The following is a 25,000-nucleotide window of genomic DNA, read 5'->3' as shown; positions in this document are numbered from 1 at the left end:
CACACACACACACACGTACACGTCTCATCCCTGACTGCCGTGTAAATCCTCTCAGATTGTCGATGATGCTCGTGGAATGGCTCGGAGGCACACTGGAGATAAACAAGGAGAACAAGAGACCAAACCAACACATTTTGAAATATTAATTCCAATTATTTGGTATACGACACGAAATGCCGCGAGGTCGAGAGAGAGAGAGAGAGAGAGAGAGAGAGAGAGAGAGAGAGGGCAACACATCATCTCCCTGCATCTTTTATGACACGAGACATGTTTAGCGAGCCAGGTAGGAGATGATTGATGGACAGATGTGGGCGTGGAGGGGGGGGGGGTAGAGGGGGAGAGACAGAGAGAGAGAGAGAGAGAGAGAGACAGAGAGAGAAAGATGAATGCACAGAAGGAGAGAGAGACAGAGAGAGAGAGAGAGAGAGAGAGAGAGAGAGAGAGAGAGAGATAGATGAATGCACAGAAGGAGAGAGAGACAGAGAGAGAGAGAGAGAGAGAGAGAGAGAGAGAGAGATGAATGCACAGAAGGAGAGAGAGAGAGAGAGAGAGAGAGAGAGAGAGAGATAGAGAGAGCGAGAGCGAGAGAGAGAGGCAGAGAGAGCGAGAGCGAGAGAGAGAGATGAATGCACAGAGAGAGAGAGAGAGAGAGAGAGAGTGATAGAGAGAGCATGGCGTATAGCTCTAGCTGGAACGATTTGGAGGAAGATGGACATAAATTGTTATTCTGAATGAAAGATGGATCTGAGCAGCTGCCGGCCTCCTGGTTTAACCTTCTGGCACGCACACACACACGCGCACACACACACACACACACACACACACACACACGCACCACACACACACACACACACACACACACACACACACACACACACACACACACAGCTATAACCTCATCAGAGGAGGTGTACCGTATATAAGTACGTATAGGAGTTAATTCACTGAATTATAAGTATAGCGTTCTTGTGGAGTGTAATAATTGAGCTGCAGTGAAACGGGGAGAACAATCAGAACATTGGGTGGAGTGAGTCCAAAAGGTTCACACTCCCCACAGACTCACCATCCGTCCTTCAACTTAACCCACGTTGGACGGGAACCCCTTTTGGTGTTTTATAAGCATCATGTTATACTTTACAGCTATTGAAAAATAGCAGACCTACAAGCTCATATAGCGCGGCACTCGCTTGTAGGTCTGCTATTTTTGAAAATGTGACGCGAATCTTTGAATATATTATTCTTTCAGAGCGAACGTTTTTTAACTCTCTTTAATCTCTGCTTCTGGGTGTGTGTGTGTGTGTGTGTGTGTGTGTGTGGGGGTGGGGGTTAATCTGGTTACTACACGCACCAGCCGACGTTGGAGAGCCGTGCATTGATTGGACCACATCAAGACGCACTTTTCTAAGTTTTGCTATATGGGAAAGGCTCTACCACCCCCCCCCCCCCCCACTCCCTCCCCTCCCCTCCCCTCCCCACCCCGCTCCACCCATAACAAGGACAACGCAGTCTCCCTAAAAGTGGAGAGTTGATCTGTAGCCAGGGGTCGAAATTAGGGAACAAAGCCATCAATAAAGAGGTGACAGGGGGGAGGGGGGAGGGGCCCCTCCCTGGCTGTGATTTGTTGGATGGCAAAAAAAAAGAAAAACTAAGAAATGAGGGTTAGGGTTTCACTTAAATAATTAATTGATGCTGGGTAATGTGAGAGGAGGTGTGAGACAGGTAGGCAGGTGTGAGACAGGTAGGCAGGCGTGTGAGACAGGCAGGCAGGCATGTGTGAGACAGGCAGACAGGCAGACAGACAGACAGACAGACAGGAGGGGAAAGATAATATGCAAGAATGCCAAAAAAAGAAGGTGACGCAGCAAAATGTCAAAAAGGTCTGAAAGGAAATTCCAAAGAGAGACACAGCGAAAGAGACAGACAGACAGACAGACAGACAGACAGACAGACAGACAGACAGACAGACAGACAGACAGACAGACAGACAGACAGACAGACAGACAGACAGACAGACAGACAGACAGACAGAGGGGAAAGATAATATCGTCTCTGTCGGGTGGAAACCTCATGACTGTTACTTTACAGGGTTCCAAAAAAATAAATCAAAAGTAGACTAAATCTACAAGCTCAGAGGGAGCTTCTAACATCTGCTACCTTTGATATACTGAGTATGTGAGGCTGTAGTACGATCACGTTAATTTATGAAAGACACAGAAAAACTTAAAATATGGAGATAAGAGATTTCTGTGCCCGACAGAGACCTCTTATTATGGATTCCAAAAAGTGAAGAAAAAACGGCGAAAACACAAGATGCAAAGGAGAGAGAGAGAGAGAGAGAGAGAGATGGAGAGATAGAGAGAGTGAGAGAGAGAGAGAGAGAGAGAGATGGAGAGAGAGAGAGAGAGAGAGAGAGAGAGAGACAGAGAGAGAGAGAGGGAGATGGAGAGATAGAGAGTGAGAGATGGAGAGAGAGAGAGAGAGATGGAAAGATGGAGAGAGAGAGAGAGAGAGAGAGATCTTAACAGATCACTTCCTGCCTGTGCCTTGCATCCCGCTGGTACCTTAATGCCTGGTTCACAGTGTACTGGGCTGTGTGCCTGACTGACTGACTGTGTCACGCATCAACAACAAAAAAAAGACGATCTACAAGCCCACGACGAGCCGCCTTACTGTGAGTATAATAGTCAAGCGTGGGCTTGACGATCGTCTATCTATGCGAATATGACAGCGGGCGGGTGTGCGGTCACGCAACTCAGCATAAATCAGCTCTTTAATGTATAGCGAGGTTGGAAACATGAGGCAGCACTTCTATAGGGCGTGCGTGTGTGTGTGTGTGTGTGTGTGTGTGTGTGTGTGTGTGTGTGTGCGTGCGTGCGTGCGTGTGTGCGCGTGTGTGTGACGTGTGCGTGTGTGTGTGTGTGTGTGTGTGTGTGTGCGTGCGTGTGAGCCAGCAGAAATCAAGCTTACTGAATTTCAAAAGCCGCATTATGAAAGCAACAAAAGGTTACAGAGCCCCACAAACTAAATATCCCCAGGAAGGACACGCAGGAGGGAGGGAGGGGTCACCCCCACCCCCACCACCCCCCCACGCCCCAATGTCTCTACAGCCCACAAAAAAGGAACATCAGACGACCTGTGAAACTGAACTTCATGCCATGATGCTGTGTGTCAAATTTAACTCTATACCGTCGTATATAACCCATTCTGACCTGAGATCAGATTCTAAAAATGGTCTTCTAAATCCTGACAGTTTTCTGAAAAAGCTGTGTTTCTATGTCAGTCGTTCTTCGTGCATCAGTTAAATCATTGTTAAACATCCGCGTTAATTTACAAGAAGTCTATTCACAATTAGAGAATGTGGAAGAATTGTTATTGTGCCTGTTGTCCCTCCTATGGACGGTACAGTACGACATCAATACAGCATATATGGATCTGTGAACAATATATCTCATATGATTTGTGTCTGAGAGGCAAAATGTCATCACATGGTGGTCCGTGGCTCGAATGGTGGACAAATAATGGACAACAGCTCAACAGGTCTCAGGATTTTGACTCTGATAGTGTTAAAAAAGTGTACCCTAAAGGTCATTACACACTGGCGAATTAGCGACGCGATGCGAATAAGCGATCTGAAAATGCGAAATATTGCATGTTGCAGTTCGCCTGCGAATCTCTGCAAAATACGACACCAGAGCGAACAAATAAAGAGCGAAAACGGTCGCATTTTCGCACATTCGCCACTGATGTGGAAGCTTGCATGGACTTCAATTGGTTTTTTTTTAATGCGAATTATTCGCACGAATATATCGCGTCGCCAATTCGCCAGTGTGTAATGACCTTTACAACAGGTCTCAGGATTTTAACTCTGATAGTGTTAAAAAAAGTGTACCCTTACAACAGGTCTCAGGATTTTAGTGTTAAAAAAGCGTATTTCCTTACAGCAGGTCTCAGAATTTCGAGGGGGTTTTGGTGCCGTCAATCACTTTCTGACAGGCCTCTCTCTTAAAGACAGTGAAACGTAATCCTCTTCTTTACCACTGAACGAACACAGCCTCCAGGGTGCGTGTGTGTGGTGCGTGTGTGCGTGCAACTGTGCATGCATGCGTGGGTGCGTGCGTGCATGCATGCATGTGTGCGTGCGTGCCTTGCGAGGACCAAAATGTGCCCACATAAGCATAATAGAATTGGGAGAAATAACGTGACATTGACTCAGAAGGACCCACACAGGAATAAGAGAATTGTCACTTTCTCTATACATGCATGTGTTTGTAATCAGAACCCGATTCAGGTTGTGTTTATAGTTAGGGTTTGGATCAGGCATGTCTGTCTGTGGGTCGGCTGCGCACACTTGTGGGAATGCACGCGTGCATGTGTGTGTGTGTGTGTGTGTGTGTGTGTGTGTGTGTGTGTGTGGGGGCGTGTGGCGCGCCCCCTAGCCCATTCTGAACGGGAACCCATTCCGGTGTTAGCATCATGTTATGCTTTAGCTATTGAAAAATAGCAGATCTACAAGCTCGTAGCGCGCCACCGAGTGGCGCGCTACGAGCTTGTAGGTCTGCTATTTTTGAAAAATCGAAGAACGACTGACATTTTTAGAATCTGATCTCAGGTCAGAATGGGTTAATCAGACCAGTGTGTGTCCAGTGTAAAACCTCGTATGAATCTGATCTCAGGTCAGAATGGGCTAAGCTGCGCTGCGCCAGGCAGGGCAGGGCAGGGTGCATTATTACAAAAAGACACTTTTTAGCTCTTCATCCGACACTTCTACAAAGGAGCGGCCGCGCCAGGGGGGAACCGGCTGTGTGCGTGTGTGTGTGTGTGTGTGTGTGTGTGTGTGTGTGTGTGTGTGTGTGTGTGTGTGTGTGTGTGTGTCAGACTACAAAAGAGCCCCATCCTTTATCAGAGCACAGAGACAAAAGACCACCGAAGCACAACCGGCCCAAAAGGGAACGAGAGTTATTGCTGCTCTGAGCCCGACGTGCACGCACACACACACACACACACACACACACACACACACACACACACGCACACACACCATGTAGTAGTGTATAGTTACACCCTCGAGGGCTGGTGTCAGAAACACATACGGACGTGCGCATGCACGCACACACACACACGCACATGCACACGCGCACACACACACACACGATGCAATCAATGCTTTTGTGTGCACGAAGAAAGCACTTGGGAGTGTGTTCATACATCTGTGTCCCTCTGTGTGTCTCTGAAGTCCATTTTTCAATTCAATTCTAAACATACCGTTTCCATTTCCGAAGCAAAAGTATATTATAGAAAAGAAAACAATCAGAAATAACAATAAAGCCGTGTTTAAACAGCTGTGTCGTATTGGTGGAACTCAGAGGGGAACGGCATCTTTTTCCCCAATGTTGCATGTTCTGTTCTCTCTATATGAAATACATCCATGTATAGGATGTCTCGGGGTGTGTGTGTGTGTGTGTGTGTGTGTGTGTGTGTGTGTGTGTGTGTGTGTGTGTGTGTGTGTGTGTGTGTGTGTGTGTGTGTGTGTGTGTGTGTGTGTGTGTGTGTGTGTGTGTGTGTGAGAGTGTGTGAGAGTGTGTGAGAGTGTGTGAGAGTGAGTGTGAGTGAGTGTGAGAGAGTGTGAGAGAGTGTGTGAGTGTGCGCGCGCTCACTCCTCAGTTTGTTCAGAATATTCACCCACATGCCAGCACGCTTCCCAGTGGAACGAACACACACACACACACACACACACACACACACACACACACACACACACACACACACACACACCGCCCTTCAAAGAAAGGAAGACGCCCCCCCCAGCTCCTCCCTCTTGGTTCAGCCCCCCCCCCCCCCCTCACAGGGACATGCTCTTGACTGTCAGACAAAAGGGTGACAACAAAACGAGTGACGGAATAACAGAAGAAAAAGGGAAGAGAGTAGAAGAGCGGTGGTCGGGTGGGGGTGTGGGGGGTTTGGGTGGGGGGTGGGGGTTGGGGGGGGGGGTGGGGGGGGGGGAGAAGAAGTAACTCAAGAGTTGTTTTTTTTTCTCTCACTTCAGTAAAAAAGATAAAATCTTCCGACGTTGTCGTCACTCTCAGACAATGTTAATACGGCTCTCTGTTCTGTTCACCATGCAACAACGTGTGAGCCAGCCAAGGAACACTGGCCAAGGATCTTATCCTCTCCCCCCCCCAAGATTTGGCACACAAACATGAGGATGAATTAGTTCTACTGTTATGCCACCCAACGTGTGGCATTCCCTGCCAGCAGCCATCACACAAAGTGTGCCTCTCATCTTGAGAGAATGAGGTATTTCCTGATGAGAAACAGGGAGAGACAGTTTGATAAGGTTTGGCTGCCCCCAATGTCCATTACCTGAGTAGAAACAATTAATAGACAGGATACCATTGATATGGTTGACTGACTGTACGCCAATTTTCTTTTCAGATGTTTTCCATGAGCTTTCTATCATCTTATTATATAGTATGCAGTGTCACTGAGCAGTATGGGTGGGTGGGAGGGTTAAGGGATTTCTTTATCTTTTTTGCCCTCCACTCCTTCAAAACCACCATAAGAGAGCACCTCTCCGCAATTTACAACTGGACCTACACTAGAAAGCTGGAAGTACCTTCACTAAAACCCCCGGGACAACAACGCTCCACACGTCCACAAACTCTTCTCCCTTCTGGCTCCAAAACTATATGGAATGCACTTCCCATCGCAGTCAGAACTGCAGCCTCACTCTCCCAACATTCCACCCTCTTCAGACTCCACCATGGCCCGTAGCACTTGCCCTAGCCTAGCCCCTTTAGATAAGCACTTTATGTAGACTGAAGCCCACCACACACCGGCTGCGTCCACCCCGCGGCGGACACAGCCGCCTCCATTATTTTCAATGAACCTATCGCACACCGGCTCCGTCCGCCGCGTCGCGCCGCGCCGCCCGGCGCGCCGATAGAACACAGTTCTATTTTCCAGGCGGCGCCGCGCGGCAACGCGTCGCGCCGCAGACGGTGTGTGATGGGCTTTAGATAGCATTTTATACAGACTTATAGCATGTTACGTAGACTGCACTAGAATTGCATTGTATGTACAGTATTCATAGCACTTTATGTATAGTATAATATAGTATAGTACTATGTATAGTTTATATATATAGTTTCATGATATAGATACTCCACTGTGATGTATATGCCATGGTGTTTGTTATTGCTTAATGTAAGTCGCTCTGGATTAAGAGCGTCTGCTAAATGCCTACATTGTAAATCGTCTTAAAGCTGCAAGTCTCTAGTTTACAATGAAAAAAGAATTATGATTCTAGCATGTTCCATCGTTTACTCATAAGCATTTTAGTACACCTTTCAGTGAAAAGTGAAACCAAGGTGTACTAAAATGCTTATAAGTAAACGATGGAACATGCTAGAATCATAATTCTTTTTTCGGTGTAAACTACAGACTTGCAGCTTTAAAATGAGACATTTCGTGACATTGTGCTCATATCGCACATATTTCTATTGTCATTCAAAAAGTCGCCAAATCTGGCCCAATGCACAATAAGATGTTATTAAATATAGCCACAAGAGGGTTAATTACCCCTCACTGTTTGTCTGGAAATACTGTATACGTGTACTGCTGCTAGTGTTGGTGGTTTCTTGTATAATATTGTATGTCTTGATCATTTGAATACATACAGAGGGACCACAATGGAAACGACGCCTCGATCAGGCCTCTTTGTGTGTTTCCAGAAAACTGTCATGATTTAGAAGACATTTGTATAGAATGGAGCTCAGGTCTAAAGTGAATGGGTCTAAGAAAGTAAGTAGTCAATCAGTCAATTAATCAATAGAAAACACACAGTGTGCGTGCACATGCGTGCGTGTGTGTGTGTGTGTGTGTGTGTGTGTGTGTGTGTGTGTGTGTGTGTGTGTGTGCGTGCAGCATGTCTCATTGTTGTTGCCCCCGAGGCGGGGTTGCTACCGTGTGTGACACGCCACAACCAGGATATCCTGTTTAAACGTCTGAATGGCACCAAAGACTATAGCGACTAGTACACTCTGCAGCAGCCTTCACGCACGCACACAGTCACACACACACACACACACACACACACACACACACACACACACACACACGCACCCTCAGAAGCAAGAATACAAACAGGATAAACCAATGTTCCTGACTCCCCTTTCTGAAACAGAAAAAAAACATCCTGTGTATAAATACACCACCACTTGAAGCTGTGTTTGCCCGTGCGAGTGTGTGTGCGTGTGTGTGTGTGTGTGTGTGTGCCCGTGTGAGTGTGCCTGTGTAAAGCCACGTGCACTGCAGGGGGAACAAGTGCACAGCGTAAATTGAGTGTTGATGTAGTGCTGAAGCACAGAAGCAGACACATGGCTGCAGCATGGCCTTGGTTTAAGCATTATGTTATGCTTTCTTATGCTTTCCAGCTATTTTTCAATAGCTAAAGAATTACATAATGCATGAAACACCAAAAGGGGTTATATTCCCGCCCCCAAAAAGGGTTAATTTGAATCCTGAAGAATTACAGTTTTGGATCAAACCCACGGACAGGGCTGGGCTTCTTTCTTTCAACACATGTAGGCATAAAGATAAATAAACAGAAAGAAAGAAAGAAAAGGAAATACAGCCCCAGGGAAGAGAGCAACCGTCTCTGAAAGCAAGATTAGTTCCAAAAGCACACGAGTATAACCCATTAAGGCCCGGCGACAGATTCTACAGAATGTCTTCTATGAAATCCTGACACTTTTCTGGATGGAAAAACCTAGGTTTCTATATCAATGGTTCTCAAACTATTTCATGTAAAGGACCCCGGAAATGATATATGTATTTGGGACGCCCGACCTCCATCTCAAAATATGTTGTTCCAGGGGACCACCATGAAGCAAATATTTGAGTTAAAAAACATTCACTGTGGGAAAAAAATTCAAAAGATGTGCACCACATTTTCAAGATTTTTCTAAAGCAGCAGATCTACAAGCTCGTAGCGCGGCACCGAGTGCCGCGCTACGAGCTTGTAGATCTGCTGTTTTTCCAACAGCTTAAAGTTTAAAATAATGGTTAAAGTGGTTCAAAGCTATGAGGCGACTATCAGGTCCGAATGGGATAATGTCAAAAGGACGTCGTGTCGGAACCGACAACATAACTCAATTTGTGTTTCATCCCCACAACAGAACAGAAAGGCCAGGAGTCGAGGACTTTACACTACAGTATCAATCACGGTTTAAACATTTCTTTCAAAAGTATAACTAAAACATGACAACGCGTTTCCATGCCCGGGAGACGCGAGGAGGTTCGTGTCGTGACTCGCAGGAAACATGACATTCTTTCATGTTTTCTAGACGTTGTCGGAGATGCCAAACAATTGATGAAGTCCTTGCAGCGTTTCACACACACCTCTGTCTGTCTGTCTGTCTGTCTGTCTGTCTGTCTGTCTGTCTGTCTGTCTGTCTGTCTGTCTGTCTGTCTGTCTGCTTGTCTGTCTGTCTGTCCCCACCGATCAACACCAATCTCTGTCTGACTACACCAGTAGTCATTATAATGCATTAACGTGACCCGTTTCAATATTTATTATTTTCATCATCATCATTACAATAATTCATCATTCCCTGATGAAGGCTTAACCGCCGAAGCCTTGGTTTCATCATGTCTTAACCCATTTGTGTCGGGAAACCCCTTTTGGCGTTATAGCACTATGTTATGTTTTATAGCTATTGAAAAATAGCAGATCTACGAGCTCATACGAGCTTGTAGGTCTGCTATTTTTTTTTAATCGACTGACACAGAAACATAGCTTTTTCAGAAAACTGGCAGGATGTATAGAAGACATTTTCAGAATGTGATCTCAGGTCAGAATGGGTTAATTAATCTGCGTCCTATAAATACAATATTGGCCCTTTGGCTGTCAGCGTGCAGTGCGTCCACATTGTGGTTATTTCATAAGATTCCCTCTTCAGTTTATTTTCCCCGTATAGGACGGCAGCGCTGAAAAGGACTTTGACGTATAGAGCGTCGAAGTCCCTCCCCCTTTCAGAACGGCGACTTCAGACTTCAGAGCGTCGCAGTCCCTCCCCCTTTCAGAACGGCGACTTCAGACTTCAGAGCGTCGCAGTCCCTCCCCCTTTCAGAACGGCGAGTGGCCCAGGAAATGAAAAGCTATGCATTTTTCTCCCATAGCCGTTTCTGAACGTATTTATTTAAAGACGGTTACGCCGCGGACAAAGCCAACTCGGATCGTGACCAAATCATGAGAATGAACACAATATTTTGGGGCCGATCAAATCATTAGAAAGAAGAAAATAAAGGCAGGAGACAAGACTATTTGTTTTGTTTTTCTTCTTTAGTGCCATACAGAAGATTACAACTATAAATACACTGTAGCTAAACACAGAGAACAGCAGCAAAACACAATAAAATAATAACATTTCTTTTTTTGGCACTAAAAATGATCAGTACTTCTTCCAGCACTGCCTACAAAATGTAAGCAGTGTTGTTTTTGGCAGCAAATTTTTGTTTTTGTTTTAGTCATATATAGTCTTTGGAATGAAACTAGTTTTAGTCACATTTTAGTCACCTGGAATGTTTTAGTGTTAGTCTAGTTTTAGTTAGTCGACTAAATATCATAAGACTTTATTTAGTCTGTATTTTGGCGGGCCTTGATGCCGTCGTAAATGGCTGATTTTACAAAAAAAAATCAGCACGCAACGGAGTGTAAAATGACTTATACTGGATCTTTTGTCCACTATACTCCCTCCCTAACGTTTTAGTCTATATAGTTTTTATTTGTTGACGAAATTGTCAATATATTTCTCTCTCAGTTTTAGTCATCATTTCCACTCAGTTTCCATCAGTGGAAGAAAAGGGTAGTCGACGAACGTTTTTCGTCATAGTCGACAAAATCAACACGTAAAGGCACGGTGGGTGAGAGAGAGAGAGAGAGAGAGAGAGAGAGAGAGAGAGAGAGGACAGGAGATTAGCCCATTCTGACCTGAGATCAGATTCTAAACGTCTTCTTCTACATCCTGACAGTTTTCTGAAAAAGGCTATGTTTCTATGTCAGTGGTTCTCGAATTTTTCAAAAATAGCAGACCTACAAGCTCGTAGCGCGCCACTCGGTGGCGCTCTACGAGCTTGTAGATCTGCTATTTTTCAATAGCTAAAGCATAACATGATGCTATAACACCAATTGGGGTTCCCGCCCCAAAATGGGTTAGACCCCCCTCCCACCACCACCACACCCCGGGGGGGGGGGCACCTCACCCAGCTCGAGGGGGAGGGGGGGGGGCTTCCATACCGCCATATAGCATCCTGCTGGAGCGCGCGAGGAGAAGGAGGAGGAAGAGAAAGGCTTTGTTGTGGAAGAAGAGAATTAAGAGAGGAGAGGAGAGGAGGACTCACCGCTGGAAGCGTGGCGGCAATGGAGAGAGGACCGTTACTTCTTCTCCTGTCAGACCGTCCGTCCGTCCGTCCGATCAAACTGCTTCCTGAGCGCCTGGGGAAGGGTGGGGTGGGGTGGGGGGGGGAGGGCGCCGGTCGAATGGTTTCAAACCAACGGCTGCTGCTGTGGCCCTTCGGCGTTCTGTAACACACACACACACACAGAGGTCTTTTACACCGGTTTGTGCAGTATACTGTATATAACAGTCTCCTCCGCCTTCAGGGCACTACAAACTATAACTGTTCAGACTACAGGAGGAGGTGAGAGACAGACAGAAGGAGGAAGTAGGCGTTCACGCGCCGCCAGAGAAAGAGGAAGCGAGGTCTGTCGCCCGGTTGAGGAAGAGAGAGAGAGAGAGAGAGAGAGAGAGAGAGAGAAAGAGCGGCAATATTCAAAGACCTATCAGAGAAACATAGCTTTTTCAGAAAAACTGTCAGGATGTATGTAGAAGACATTTTTTAGAATCTGATCGCAGGCCTAAATGGGTTAAAAAACTACAAAGAAAACTAAAAAACATGCAAGGTTGAAAAAAGGCGGTGAATTGTGTTTGTAATTGAGGAACTACTTTAGAACACCATGCTGTGTCCCTATAGCTTCTTCCCCAACAAAATGCCAGCCTGACAAATATAGCAACTGCAGCAACAATGCATCGAATGCAACACACGTAATAATAATATTATGGTCCGTTTAACCAAATCAAGGAGTTTCTCCACAAGAAATTAGGCCATTATTAATAAATCGTTTGACGGGAACATAATGTGCCTGTTGTAACCCCATTTGTGTAGCCTGTGTGTGTGTGTGTGTGTGTGCGTGTGTGTGTGTGTGTGTGTGTGTGTGTGTGTGTGTGTGTGTGTGCGCGTGCGTGCGTGCGTGCGTGTGCGTGCGTGCGTGCGTGCGTGTGTGCGTGCGTGCGTGCATGTGTGCGTGCGTGCGTGTGTGCAGGGGTTTCCAAACGGCGGTGCGTTCAGCCGTGCACCTCTTGTGGTGCAGCGCGAACTGAGTTATTTAACACTAAACGGTAAAATCCGGTAAAACACTGTTGTAAGGAGATGTATAGAACAGTACAACACTGTTGTAAGGAGATGTATAGAGCAGTAAAACACTGTTGTAAGGAGATGTATAGAGCAGTAAAACACTGTTGTAAGGAGATGTATAGAGCAGTAAAACACTGTTGTAAGGAGATGTATAGAGCAGTAAAACACTGTTGTAAGGAGATGTATAGAGCAGTAAAACACTGTTGTAAGGAGATGTATAGAACAGTACAACACTGTTGTAAGGAGATGTATAGAGCAGTAAAACACTGTTGTAAGGAGATGTATAGAGCAGTAAAACACTGTTGTAAGGAGATGTATAGAGCAGTAAAACACTGTTGTAAGGAGATGTATAGAGCAGTAAAACACTGTTGTAAGGAGATGTATAGAGGCAGTAAAACACTGTTGTAAGGAGATGTATAGAGCAGTAAAACACTGTTGTAAGGAGATGTATAGAGCAGTAAAACACTGTTGTAAGGAGATGTATAGAGGCAGTAAAACACTATTGTAAGGAGATGTATAGAGGCAGTAAAACACTGTTGTAAGGAGATGTATAGAGCAGTAAAACACTGTTGTAAGGAGATGTATAGAGGCAGTAAAACACTGTTGTAAGGAGATGTATAGAGCAGTAAAACACTGTTGTAAGGAGATGTATAGAGCAGTAAAACACTGTTGTAAGGAGATGTATAGAGCAGTAAAACACTGTTGTAAGGAGATGTATAGAGCAGTAAAACACTGTTGTAAGGAGATGTATAGAGGCAGTAAAACACTGTTGTAAGGAGATGTATAGAGCAGTAAAACACTGTTGTAAGGAGATGTATAGAGTCCGTAAAACACTGTCGTAAGGAGATGTATAGAGCGGCTGCAGGAGTACACAGCAGCTGCATTTCTCTCAGACATTCTGTGATCATTTTGCCATAATAATCATAATAAAATGTATTATTTTTGGCCAAATACAAGGAGACTGTAGGGCGTTGAGGTCAAGAGGTCAAAAACGTTTGGGCGACTGGCTGCTGATCTGGTGGAGAACAATACGCAGATTACCCTAAAGATAGCAGGTGGGCTGTATAGTCTCTGTCGGGGTGGAAAGTGGAAACCCCAAACTGTTATAATTTACAGGATTCAAATTCAAATACAGCAAAAGTAGCAGACAAAAGTACAGAAAGTAGCAGACAAAAGTACAGAAAGTAGCAGACAAAAGTACAGAAAGTAGCAGACAAAAGTACAGAAAGTAGCAGACTAAAGTACAGAAAGTAGCAGACTAAAGTAGCAGACATAATGTTACAGTGCGATGAATCTACGAGGAAATTAAATCACACGTAGCCCGACTTTCCAACATGAACTTTTTTTTATCTTACAAAAATCACAAGTACAGTATAACTAAACTATGACGCGTTTCCAAGCCCTCGAGACACGAGGAGGTCGTGTCGTGTCGTGACTCACAGGAAACATGACATTCTTTCATATGTTTCTAGATATATATTGATATCAATTGTTTGGAATCTTGGAGATGCCAAACAATTATTGATGAATGCCGTCTGTCTGTCTCTCTCCATTACACACACACACACACACACACACACACACACACACACACACACACACACACAGGTATTGGCATCAACATGTAATCAAAGTAAGAGTTTCACAAGTTCAAATAAAACTATTTTGAAAATAGCAGGTCTACACAATCTCACAAGCTTGTTAGATATCTGCTATTTTCAAGTACCAAAAGTAGTTCCAAAGTACTGTATATATAACAGGGCTGTTTAGTGTACACCTTAAAGTTACTGCAGCAGTTACTTCAAATTAACTAACGTTTTCAAAGAATTGTTGTGGGTGAAACACAAAGTACAATAATCACCTCAGAGATGGTACTAAAACAATGGAAATACTTAGTTACTTTACACACTATCATGGTTGGATTGCTGCCGACATCCAAACACAACACAGCGAGTCTGAGCAAAGTCTTAACCATTGCAACATAATCATGTTACTGTAGCTACTATTAAACTAAACTAAATATAGCACTCATGTCCTGACAACGAACGAACGAACCCTCACCGACGTGTTGGAAACCAGGCAGTCAGCGCATCGCTACAACTCAACCCGCCACATGGTGAAGACATGACAACAGGCAGCGAGTCAGCGCATCACTACAACTTAACCCGCCACGAGTCAGCGCATCACTACAACTCAACACGCCACAGGTGAAGACATGACAAACCGTGGCAAAGCCTTTCTTCCCCAACAAGCCGTGAAAACACACGTCTCCAAACGGCCTCCGGTCGTGAACTTGCGAGCGGGAGGACTAATGTGAGATTAATTGGCTCTGTAAGTGAGGGCGTGCGCCCCGCTGCTTAAGGCATTCTGACCTGAGATCAGATTCTAAAAAATGTCTTCTACATCCTGACAGTTTTCCATTCTGACCTGAGATCAGATTCTAAAAAATGTCTTCTACATCCTGACAGTTTTCCATTCTGACCTGACATCAGACGCTAAAATGTCTTCTACGTCAGTCGCTCTTCGATTTTTCTAAAAATAGCAGATCTACAAGCTCGTAGCGCGCCACTCGGTGGCGCGCTACGAGCTTGTAGATCTGCTATTATTCAATAGCTAAAGCATAACGTAATGCTATAACACCAAAAGGGGTATCCCGCCCAAAATGGATTAAGGCAGAGTTTTTCCCAACCTTTTCTGGATCACGGCCCATCTTTGACAATCCTTTCTAAACCACTTCAAGCCATGAAGCGTTCCTATATTCTGAGGGGATACAGTTTGCTTGGCAGAAATAGCATATCTATATAAACGTCTTGTTGTGAGCCCTTCAACATTGGAGTGCCTCGCTGGCCCCTTTGGCACGACGCGGAATCAGAGGGACTACAAGGAACATGAGGGAAAACACAAATAATGTTCTGGCAGTGTGTGTGTGTGTGTGTGTGTGTGTGTGTGTGTGGAATGAGTCCAGCTTTAAAGGGAGCAGGTTGATTGGAGAAGTGATCGCAGGTTTGTAAATGGGCAAGGAACTGCTGGGCTGATGAGGGGGGTGGAGGACAGGTGAGTAACTAGGACTTAAGGCTCATACATAGTCTGGATTTCCGGTGGTGAGGTGACCACCGAACTACAACATGACGTCACTGAGGTGACCACCGAACTACAACATGACGTCACTGAGCCGTGGTGAAGAGCAAACCACCGCCACCACCGCTCCAGCCCTTCTCTCTGTTTTACTCACCACCGCTCAATGTTATTTCAGCTACGGTGGTCACCTCACCACCGAAAATCCAGACTATGAATAGGCCTTTAGAGAAGGCATGTGAGAGTGTGGGAGTGGCTGACAAGCAGACATGGGGTCTGTAGGGAGACAGACCATGACAATATTATGTTGTGCTTAAATGTCTTGTTTACCCCGACAAAAAAAAACCCAAAGATAATAAAATCCGCACTCTGTGGTCCTTGACATGAGAACCACTGATATAGAAACAGTTTATTTCAGAAAACTGTCATTTAAAAAAAGGCCTAAATGAGTTAAACCGTCTATACATTTGGGGGCCTGCTTGCAGTACCCTTGTGGCCAAGGAGTCGCACACACACAGAGCAGTGGCTATTAGCCAATCACACACACAGAGCAGTGGCTATTAGCCAATCACACACACAGAACACTGGCTATTAGCTAATCACACACACACACACACACACACACACACACACACACCCACCCCATCTGGCTCAGCCCCTGCTGTGATGTCATCACCGCTGATGCAACGGCGGTCAGGCACACTGTGACCTCTGACCTCTACTGAGTGAGTCACTGTCTTTAATATACGGGTGACAAACGTAAACTCACACCTCCCCCCCCTCCCCACACACACCCCCACCCCCAGTAGCACCTGAGTCAGATAATCATGCTCAAATATTATGGAGTGAAAATAACAGATTTACAAGCTCACAATGCGATGATATAGTGGTTAAAAGTAGTGAAGTATCATGAGATGTATAGCTTCCAAACCCTATAGGCCTGCTGTCCTCATCGATGACGCAACGTCGAGGCCCACAAACCTGCAACGTGTGTGTGTGTGTGTGTGTGTGTGTGTGTGTGGGGGGGGGGGGGGGGGGGGGGGGGGGGGGGGGGGGGGGGGGGGGGGGGGGCTGAGTGAGTCACACAGTTTACTCAAAGCGGAGGGAGGAGTCCCTCAGGGTTCAACACTAGTGGATGTTGTGTTTGCAATAAATGATGTCTTCTCTGAAAATATCCATATTTCCCTGAAAGAGTTTTTTTCCCCACAGAATTCCAGGAATGAAGGGGTTAAACGGGTGTGTGACAATCGAGCTGCCAAGCTCATCTATAAATGACGACACACACACACACACACACACACACACACACACACACACACACACACACACACACACACACAGCACTTCAACTCTGTTAAGTGTCTTCGGTTTGGACAGAGTTAGCGCCTCTTGAGGGCTGCGTGTGTGTGTGCGCGTGCGTGTGTGTGTGACTGTGTGTGTGCGTGCGTGCGTGCGTGTCATAACAGATGTTTTCCTCACCACAGGCTGAGGTTACATTCGGTTCACAGCATCCAGCCTCCCATCCACCTCCCACTGGTGCTTGGTGTTCTGTACTCAATTACAATCTTGACTGAAGTACTTTGACTTAATTACAATCTTGACTGAAGTACTTTGACTTTGCTTGAGTATATATATAGCGTCACAGTCCCCCCCCGCCCCCTTTCATGACGACGCCAGGCCCAGGAAATGAATCCCAATGCATTTTCCTCAGAGACACTCGAGTCGTGACAAATCATGACAACAAATACAATATTAAAATGATCGAGAGAATAGGTAAACAACATCAAAAGGACAGCACTGATCACCTGGCAACAGAACAGCAATATGAAACCTCACGGAAAGGTTTTCACACGTACGCGGCATCGTTACACCGAGTCTTGAGACCACAGTAAGTGTCTATAAGAGACGTCGTTAATTGATTCCGACATCGTTGTGCATCTCTGACAGTCTCGGAGACCCGAGAAATGCATTTGGAATTCTGCGTTCTCCATATAAAACAATCCAAATATGAAGAGCCTTTAACCGTTAAAGCCAGAGAGGTTGTTGTTAATACCAGACCGTACGGCTCCCTTTGTGTTCTGTAATATTCTTTATTGTTTAATAAAAAATAAAGTGTTTTAATCACGTCTGTGACCTGAAATGTAATATGAAATGTAATGTGTTTCCTCATTACCAAGAGCTGGCTGTGCATGGCAACAACTTCAGACACAGACCAATATAATATAATATAGCTCAGACACAGACCAATATAATATAATATAATATAGCTCAGACACAGACCAATATAATATAATATAGGCCACTATAGCGTTAACCCATTCTGACCTGAGATCAGATTCTAAAATGTCTTCTACATCCCGACAGTTTTCTGAATGTTTCTGTGTCAGTCGTTCTTCGATCTTTCAAAAATAGCAGACCTACAAGCTCGTAGCACGCCACTCAGTGGCGCGCTATGAGCCTGTAGATCTGCTATTTTTCAATAGCTAAAGCATAACATAATGCTGACACCCAAAAGGGTTCCTGGCCAAAATGGGATAAAGTGTGCTTCTATGAGCTGTCATGCCAGCCATACCAGGTCCCACTATAGCATTAAAGTGTGCTTCTATATGTGCTGTCATGCCAACCATACCAGGCCCCACTATAACATTAAAGAGTGCCTCTATGAGCTGTCATGACAGCCATACCAGGCCCCATATAGCATTAAAGTGTGCTTCTATTACCTGTCATGCCTCCATACCAGGCCCCACTATAGCCTTAAAGTGTGCTTCTATGAGCTGTCATGCCTCCATACCAGACCCCACTATAGCATTAAAGTGTGCTTCTATGAGCTGTCATGCCTCCATACCAGGCCCCACTATAGCCTTAAAGTGTGCTTCTATGAGCTGTCATACCAGCCATACCAGGCCCCACTATAGCATTAAAGTGTGCTTCTATGAGCTGTCATACCAGCCATACCAGGCCCCACTATAGCATTAAAGTGTGCTTCTATGAGCTGTCATGCCTCCATACCAGGCCCCACTATAACATTAAAGTGTGCTTCTATGAGCTGTCATGCCAACCATACCAGGCCCCATATAGCATTAAAGTGTGCTTCTATATGACCCGTCATGCCTCCATACCAGGCCCCACTATAACATTAAAGTGTGCTTCTATGAGCTGTCATGCCTCCATACCAGGCCTCACTATAGCGTTAAAGTGTGCTTCTATATGAGCTGTCATGACAGCCATACCAGGCCCCACTATAGCATTAAAGTGTGCTTCTATGAGCTGTCATGCCAGGCCAGGCCCCACAGCAACAGTATGCTCTAGTAGCCACAAATCGTGCACTAAACCTTCTTCTTCCAAACAACAACAACAACGACGATGATTCAACTCTCCCTCTGACATCTGGACCGGCCCACAGACCGACCGACCGGGCTCTGGATATCTCCCGGGAGACCGTGTGTGTGTGTGTGTGTGTGTGTGTGTGTGTGTGTGTGTGTGTGCGTGTGTGTGTGTGTGTGTGTGTGTGCGTGTGCACACACAGACGCACACACAGATCCATGTTGTTGTCCAAGCTTTATGTAATCTACATTCCAGAGAATCCAGACTACTGCATGCAGAGTAGAGAGACCCCTCCCTGGCTGGCAGACAGACGTCCCCAAACTATACTCTGTCTTCAGCGGCCCACCCTCCTTCAGTAGAGACCCCTCCCTGACTGGCAGACAGACGTCCCCAAACTACACTCTGTCTTCAGAGGCCCCCCTCCGTCCTTCAGTAGAGACCCCTCCCTGGCAGACAGACGTCCCCAAACTATACTCTGTCTTCAGCGGAGTACATTACACGAGTATACAACATTGCACGAGTATAGTTGTAACTCCCTCCGAGCACAGACAGACACAAATTTACATAAAATTACATGCACAGTATGTATATGTAAACATTTCACATAAGTAAAATACAGACAAACAAACAAATACCTCGTTGGCTGCGTGCATAAAACAAGGAAGGGAATCTCTTCAGTCTTTAGGTCCTTATAACCTTTCCTATGATTATGACAGTCTCTTGTAACTTTAAAGTCTCTTTGTGTGACCAGTGCAAATGGAGCTGCTGCACCTTTGCTGCTTCTGTTGTTTGTGGCTTGATTGCATATACAAAACGTCTGTGTACCAAATTGTCATGAGATGATGAGAGCAGACCAAACGAGACACAGAATGTGCAGGCATTGACCCTTCAAAATAAAAGCATTACAAACAACTTGATAATGTTTTAACATGAATGTAACTTAATTATGAACTTCTTCATTATGAACTTGGGACCTTTTAGAAATATAAACAATTATGAACTTATTTGTAGTGGCAACAGTTACAATAGTATACATTGCATATATACTAGTGTGGACCAGTGTTGGTTTCGTCGACTAAAACTTAAGACGAAAAATGTTCGTCGAATACCTCTTTTCACTGACGAAAACTAAGCTATGATGATTAAAACTGAGACTAAATATACTGACAATTTGTCAACGAATAAAAACTAGACTAAAATGTTAGGAAGGGACAAGAGATCCAGTATGCACGTGGTTGCATGCTGAAAATAGCCGATCTACAAGCTCACAACACGTCGTAAAAACAGTCATTACGAGGGCATCAAGACAGGCCCGCCAGAATACATTTTAGTCGACTAAATCAACTGTAGTTTCAGTCGACTAAAATCTTATTTATCATTTAGGACTGAGACCAGTTTTCATGAAAAAACCTATATTATGTTTCTATGTGTCAGTGGTTTTCAAACCATTTCATGTCACGGACGGCAAAAATTATTATGTACGTAACGTAATAGCCGGCCGACCCCCATCAACGTACAGTATATAGTGGCTATAACGTATCGCTTCATAAATAATACACATGAATTAATCTCTTTCACGAGTAGCAGATAGAGTGGCCTTGGAATAAAGAAGCACCTTATCCTTCCCGCCCCGCCAATTTACATCTTTAACCCATTTTGTGCGGGAAGCCCTTTTGGTGTTATAGCATCACGTTATGCTTTAGCTATTGAAAAACAGCAGATCTACAAGCTCATAGCGCGCCACCGAGTGGCGCGCTACGAGCTTGTAGGTCTGCTATATTTAGAAAATAATCGAAGAACGACTGACATATAGAAACATAGCTTTTTCAGAAAACTGTCAGGATGTATGTATAGAAGACATTTTTAGAATCTGATCTCAGGTCAGAAATGGGTTAACCTTCCATAAAAGACAATTTATATCTGTGCCGTGCGGCGGGATCAAACCGTCGCCCGGTCCCGCTCATAAATCCTTCCCCCATTTATTTTGCTCTGCTGTGAAAAGGCTCGCGGCGGTCGTGGTCGTCTCTGTCGGGTGGAAACCTCAACATGTCCAAAACTGTTACCGATTCAAATAGAAAAAAAATGGCCAAAAATAGCAGATCTACTACTTTTTTTATGCTTCCATGATATGCTATACTTTGATACATGTTTGTGCATTAGTGCTGCTGGGGTTGTGCAATAACAAGAAGTCATGTGTGTTTTGTTTTAGCTTGTACAGTATGTTGTTTTTGTGATATGATGCACTGATAAGAGGTTTCTCTGCCCGACGCCAGCGGTGGTTATGTAAGAATGTAATGTTATTCTGCTTGTTGTCCTGGAGGGAGGCGCGGTTGGTCGGTCGGTGTGGATAAGGGCGTCCGCTGAGAGGTGCTGAGAGGGCACGGTGAGTAATGATGGGGAGGTCAGGCAGAAATCCTCCTATCTCCACATTTACACTTGACTTTTGGGGGGGGGGGGGGGGGGGGGTGTTGTCAAGGAAATGTGGAATACCTAAGTTGTACATTTAAGGACATCATAAACCAAACCATGAGAAGCTGTTTTCTGTTTTCTGTGACCTGTGTGGTCTGGAGGGGTCTTCTGATGTCATGTGTTAAGACCCACCTACTCCCTGAGGGGGGGGGGGGGGGGGGGTAGTAAATGTATTTAAGCTGAAGTCTAACTGAGATGTGTAGAGTCAGTACGGTGTTCCATTGTAACGCTTCACTGCTACTCCGTATTCGAATACAACTTATTCCAATACTCTGAAACTCTGAATTGTGTCTGTCTCATTATGTTGTTATAAGTGCTCACCGAAAGATTGCATTAACATTTGGAGGTCCCACCGATGATAAAGGTTGAACGGTGCCATGCTGCGGGGTGTTGGCCCCTGCCCTTTTTACCCGTCTGTAAAACAACTGCCCTCTCTCCTCCAGACCACGAATGAGGCTACTATGGTGAAAATACAAAAATACAGAAATACAAATGCCCTCCAGTCCTTTTTCCCACGCCAGCGTTCAGGAGAGGAGAAAGTCTCCATAGTTACATCCATACTGTACATCTCCACTATAGCTATAAAGACTGCTGGGTATAAAGTTGCACGCCCCGAAAATGGCCGATCTATAAGCTATGAGCTTATAGATCAGCCATTTTCACTGCAAAAGTGCCCTCTTCATACAACTGTGTGAAGAGTATTTTGGGCTACCAAACCATGCAGAACAAAACAGTGAAAATGCCAACAGACAGCCAGAGAGAGCACAATGTGTGTCTGACTGCAGGCATAAGGAAAACAGGTCCACCACATGTACTCTACTCATCATACCTGGGTCACGTTTCTTCTTTCTAATTCATTGTTTGTATGTTTTTTTTTTCTTCTTGTTTCTGCTGTCAAATAAGAACACAACATAATAAATAATGATCCCGGTGGTGAGACTACACACTAAACCCAAGCGTTTAGGTTATGAACTGTTTTAAATACATAATTTGTAACACTTTTTAAACGTGTCACAGTGTTTAGATTATAAACAGAAGAACATGTTTAATCCCTGTAACACTTTTTAAACACATAAACGTGTTTAGTTTTTACAATCAAAGTCAGTCATATAGGTGTTTAGAATTTGAACACTATAGGTGTTTGAGTGAGGTGTTTGAGTGAACTCGTGTTCTACTGTATTTTATGAATATTAATAAACACTTGGCATTTTATTATTACACACATGGTGTTTAGGTTTAAACGTGTCACATGTTCCAGGGATTTACAGTGTGGATATGAATCAACTGACGGCGAGAAATCGCTAATGTTTAACTGCTGCCAAATTATAGTTATCAAATATGAGTAAACGATACAGAGCCACCTCCTCCAGTCCTCCATGACAAAATCACCACCAAAGTTTACTTCGTTTTGGACCACAATTGTTGACACACATAATACTGTACGAGACCATTCAAAGATGACCAATAATGTTAATTGGTTACAGTATGTGAAACACAGGAGGGCAACGTTTACAAACTATAAGCATTCGGCTGACGACATGAAGTCAAAATAAATGGAGATACGAGGTCTCTTCCTGACGATATACACTAGTATATATAAATGGAGATACGAGGTCTCTTCCTGACGATATACAGTATAATATATAAATGGAGATACGAGGTCTCTTCCTGACGATATACACTAGTATATATAAATGGAGATACGAGGTCTCTTCCTGACGATATACACTAGTATATATAAATGGAGATACGAGGTCTCTTCCTGACGATATACAGTATAATATATAAATGGAGATACGAGGTCTCTTCTGACGATATACAGTATAATATATAAATGGAGATACAAGGTCTCTTCCTGACGATATACAGTACCGGTATCTATATAATGTCATGGAAACCAGGAATGAATTATGCATCATTCAGAAAGCTGAATATCTACCGTAAACACTCTGTGAATGGAGATGATGATAACCCCTGTATTACCGGTAATAATCGGCGCGCACACACACACACACACACACACACACACACACACACACACACACACACACACACACACACAGTCACACACACAGTCACACACACACACACACACACACACACACACACACACACAGCCTGAAATTGCCAGCAATCACACCACACACCCCAATGGAAATCATCCACCAACACAATCTGTCAGTAAGCAGCCTTGTTGTTGCTCTGTTGAAAATATACGCCTCTAAGCAGAAAAACATTAACACGTACAGTAAGACGCATTAACGGATAATACTGTCAGTTCACATACTAGCCTACTAATATAAAGTCCATCACACCGCCATCATGCAATGTACGTTTGTAGTGTAACTAAGTACATTTCACTCAAGTATATACGGCATTTTACGTGAATTATCTGTACCTGAGTGTTTGTATTTTCCGATGCTACATTTCAAAAGGCAATTACCGGGTAGGGTATTGTACTTCTGCCTCCACTATATTTCTAGGAAGATAAGAAAGTACACATCATGACATCTGAGCTTGTAGATCTGCTATTTTCAGTGTGTTGACACATTTCTGGCAATTGAGTTTTTAGTTTTTTTATATTGGTTTTTGTTTGTGTGGGGGGGGGGGGTGTCTTAACATTTTATACAGCAAGGCATTGACATTAAAAAAAGAATTAACTGTACTTTTGAATACTGAAGTATTTATATTTTACAAGGATAGTTTTGAATACTCAAGTATTTTTTTTAAAAGCAAGTATACGGGCCGTCGGCATGGAACAAGCTCCCACTGTACCTTCGTCAGGCAGCCTCTGTAGACATTTTAAAGCTCAGCTCAAGACCCACTTCTACAACATTGCTTTTAATTGAGTTTTAATATGCACGTTCCTACCCTGCCCTGACTGATTTGCTGCATGTGGTGTTTTTATTTGTTTTTATTTATTTTATGTTCTTATATTCAATTTTGTTCTTTGCCATTGTTTTATCATTTTAACTATGTTTTATTGTATTCTATTTTTGCCCTGTGAAGCACTTTGAGCTACATTTATGTATGAAAGGTGCTATACAAATAAAGTTTATTATTATTTATTATTATACTCCAGTACTTTAACTCGAGCACAGATTTATTTGACAGATAGCTTAACTTTCACTTCGTATAGTTGAGTAATATTTGATCAGGAGTGTCGACTCTATTTACTTTATACTGCTGGGATTGAGTAGACTGATTGCTCACCACTGCATACCGCCGTGTGGAATCACCGCTTGTGCCAAATAGCTGTCGAAGAACGTTAACCCATTCTGTGCGGGAACCCCTTTTTGGTGTCAGCATCATGTCGTGCTTTAGCTATTGAAAAATAGCAGATCTACAAGCTCATAGCGCGCCACTCGGTGGCGCGCTATGAGCTTGTAGGTCTGCTATTTTTTGAAAAATCGAAGAACGACTGACATTTTTAGAATCTGATCTCAGGTCAGAATGGGTTAATCAGACCAGTGTGTGTGTGTCCAGTGGGAAACCTCGTATGAATCTGATCTCAGGTCAGAATGGGTTAAGGCTTCCAAAAAAAAGAAAAGAAAAGAAAGAAAGAAAAAGGAATCCCTGTCATCTGAAGCCTTCTTCTCTCTCCGCAAAGACGGCCCTGCAGCCCCAGAGGGCCTAAAAACATGGCCTGCCAAGTTAA

At 44.3% G+C, this 25,000-nt stretch overlaps 1 protein-coding gene across 2 annotated transcripts in view; it reads right to left on the bottom strand.

Moving 5' to 3' along the window:
• Window positions 1-25,000, bottom strand: part of elmo1 (engulfment and cell motility 1 (ced-12 homolog, C. elegans)) — a 208,649-nt gene that overhangs the window by 179,912 nt on the left and 3,737 nt on the right. For both annotated transcript variants that reach the window (XM_080788282.1, XM_080788283.1), the window contains exon 2: window positions 11,401-11,581. The gene's annotated coding sequence lies outside the window, so the exon portion shown is untranslated. The remainder of the gene's footprint in view (window positions 1-11,400; window positions 11,582-25,000) is intronic.

The sequence above is a fragment of the Protomyctophum bolini genome (genome assembly GCF_963924005.1).
Source record: "Protomyctophum bolini genome assembly, chromosome: 17".
NCBI classification, from domain to species: Eukaryota; Metazoa; Chordata; class Actinopteri; order Myctophiformes; family Myctophidae; genus Protomyctophum; species Protomyctophum bolini.
The sequence above is the reverse complement of the archived record's forward strand: the minus strand, read 5'-3'. Positions and strand labels throughout refer to the sequence as shown.